Source organism: Trachypithecus francoisi, unplaced genomic scaffold (genome assembly GCF_009764315.1).
Source record: "Trachypithecus francoisi isolate TF-2019V2 unplaced genomic scaffold, Tfra_2.0 Lachesis_group2, whole genome shotgun sequence".
NCBI classification, from domain to species: Eukaryota; Metazoa; Chordata; class Mammalia; order Primates; family Cercopithecidae; genus Trachypithecus; species Trachypithecus francoisi.
The window spans coordinates 159,163,700-159,166,808 of record NW_022681465.1 but is presented as its reverse complement, the minus strand read 5'-3'; the positions used below and the strand labels follow the sequence as shown (position 1 = coordinate 159,166,808).

The following is a 3,109-nucleotide window of genomic DNA, read 5'->3' as shown; positions in this document are numbered from 1 at the left end:
CGGCTAATGTTTTTTGTATTTTTAGTAGAGATGGGGTTTCTTTTTTTTCTTTTTTCTTTTTTTTTTTTTACCAAGGTAAAACAAATTTATTTGGGAGAAACAATTCCCTTCAAAAGTAGATCCCTATCTTTAGGAGACAAAAGAAAACACTGTGATGAACCTACGGCCCCTAGTTTGGGGGGCCACAGGCCCACTCTCATGCTGCTGTGGGCTCTAGCCTCAGTAGCCAGATCCAGGTAAACCTCAGTTTCAAGAATAAAGGTGAGCCACAGACATGCAGCACCACCAGAGACAACAACACCCCGTGGCAAGAAGACCATGCTCTGGACTGTCTCCGTACTGCCACGGTAAGGCAGGAGGCATGCTGTGACTCCTTGTGCTCCGTGCCCATTGCACAGGCCAGTTCAATTCCCTACCATCTGCCACCCATGCTCTTCTTTTGGGACTCCAACTCTGGCCAAACAAATGTGAATCTGGAAAGCAGAGGCCCAGGGCCCTCTTGCAGTACAGACATTTTGAGGTGGGTAGGCAGCATATGTTACATTCTAAGTAAAACAGCTAGAGGGTAAAACACCCCAACGCCAATTTATTTTCAAAAAGGGCTCTGTGTTACCCTATAGTTTGCCTTTTTTTTGTATAATTGTACAACCTTTGAAAGTTACATAAGTTGTAATGATCTAATACTATTAATAGCCATTCGGAAAACACTTTCCCTCCCTCCCAACAACCATCCAGGGGGAAATAAAAGTCCTGAAAAGAGGCCAGTTCAATATGGCCTCTACCCTGGCAGAAACAGAAAGTGAAAAGAGAAGAAAACAGAAATCAACTAAGAGGTGTTGCCAGTGTCTCTCAGGAGTGGGGCCCTGGCTGTCACCTGGGGTCATGAAAGGCAGAGCCTGCAGCATGCAGTATGGCAGCTGGGAGACCTTGCGGCCACATCTTCCTCACCCTGGCACATCCATATCCCAACTTGGGTGTCATGGAAATCTTTCAGCAGGGTTCTCCTCCACTGCTCTGCTATATGCATCTGGTTTTCCAAGTCCCCTCTGTCATAGCTGTCTGCACGCTCCACTTTCCATGAGAGGTTTTTGATCTCAGCCTCCAGCTGAGCCTGCTGGTATTCAAACAGCTTCTTCCTGGGTCCGGACTCCATGTAATATGCATATGGGTAGGTGTATTGCAGGGTGTATCGACACTTGGCCAAGAGCTTGGCAGCATTCTGTAGGTACTGCCAGTCGATCCATGTCCCCAGATTGTTCATGACCCTCTCCTGAATCTTCTTGTGAATCCACTGGTATGTCTGTGCCTCAAGCTGCAAGCTTTTGTTGTGGTTTTTCCCGCCTCTCCAAGTAGAATAAGTACTTCTTGAGGGCTTGCCTCACCTGGGCTTGTTGGCTCTGGTTCACAATGTCAGGATTCTCCTTGTAACGACTGCACTCATAGTATTCACTGCCATGAGTCTTCCAATCTCCTAGACGCATCCAGCAGAAGTCGTGTTTACATTTGGAGCAGTGCATGTGATTGCAGCCTTCATTCTTCTCAATGCAGATGTTGCACTTGGGACAGTCTTTAGTGTGGGCACTAATGTATTTGGCTGTTTCAGAGTTACACTTTGTGAGCCATTTCCGGATTGTGGCACGTCTGTGGGTGCATGATACATCTGATGACACTTGAAACAGAAGACCTCGTTGCACCGATTGCACTGTACTCGGTGAGCTCTAGGCTCCTGTACCCAAATAACCACGGGGCAGTCTGCACCAGGGCACAGCTGGAGCTGGTAATGACTCTCCACATAGTCCCTGAAGAGGTAATACCTGTATTTCTCTCTCAATTCTTCATTGGGAAGCAATGGAAACAAAGTCCTCTGGTGTATGGAGTGGACAGTCCTGAGCCATAGGAGAGACTCCCACGCCCAAGCCGTCCTTGATGAGAACTGAACAGTGCTGCTCCCAGCAGCTGCAGCAAAACTGGTGCTGACAAGCCAGAGAGAGTAGGTTTTCCTTTCGCACAGACTGTATACACACTGCACAGTGGTGAGGGGGATGGGATGCGGGAACATGTTTTGATGGATTAGGCTGAACTTGAGCCTCAACAAGCAGTTGAGCAGAATTGGACTTGAATCTGTCCAATATCTCTGAAACTTGCCAGTAGAAATTAACTAATATGTTTAGCAACTGAATGAGATACCTTTAGGACAGAAGCTAAGATGGTCATGTGCTCATTGAGGGCACCCTCAGATTCCTTGTAGGTCAAGCAAGTGAACTGGTACTCCTCAGGATCAAAGGCATCAGCCCCCTGCTGCTCCACATCACTGGCTACTCCCACGTAATAGTCCTCTATGTTCCCAGGGTCTTCATCCTCTTCTTCTTCCTCTTCCTAACAATTTGGGTCACAGTCCTCTTCATTGCTGTCAGACCCTTGGCTGTTCATGTCCACTGACATCTTAGCATCCAGCCAAGTTGCAGATCAGGAAAGCAGTTGCTTTTTCCCCCCTCCCCACAAAACTACCGTTTTCTCAAATGCATTAGTATTTTTGTCTTCTGTAATTCTTGGAGATCTTTCAGGCAGATGTCACCCAAGTATTCTATGTAATAGGATTTCCAATGGGAGCTGCGCCCTCGCGGCTGCTGACCCCAGACAAACCAGACCGGATCAGGCTGGGCCAGAGGGACGTGGCGGAGGCGGCAGGCCCATGCGGGTCAAACCCTCGCTGCTTCCTCCAGAAGCGAGACAGGGTTTTACCGTCTTAGCCAGGATGGTCTCAATCTCCTGACCTCGTGATCTGCTCACCTCGGCCTCCCAAAGTGCTGGGATTACACGCATGAGCCACTGTACCCGGCCTTTTTTTTTTTTTTTTTTGACAGGTAGCGAGAATTGGGTTCCCAGTTTGACCTGTGACTGTTTTGCTGCTGAGTTTTGGTGTTTCTGGATTGTTCCATGAGTAAATGCTAAGGGGAAAGGGACTTTGTTCTTTCAGTCTCTGAAGTTTTTTGAGCATGTAGAACACTTCCTGGCCATAGTAGGGGTGCAATACTTATTCGTTGGGCAAATGAAAAAATGACTGTGGGAAACAGGTGAGAAGTTGCCAGAAGCCTCCTTTTCAGGGAAG

The 3,109-nt window shown here is 47.8% G+C and overlaps 1 pseudogene across 1 annotated transcript; it reads right to left on the bottom strand.

Annotated features, from left to right (window-relative positions):
- Positions 1-626: 626 nt before the first annotated feature.
- Positions 627-2,666, bottom strand: LOC117065873 (annotated as a pseudogene). Its single transcript, XR_004430069.1, has one exon. The product of XR_004430069.1 is annotated as an E3 ubiquitin-protein ligase ARIH2-like (transcript).
- Positions 2,667-3,109: the final 443 nt, after the last annotated feature.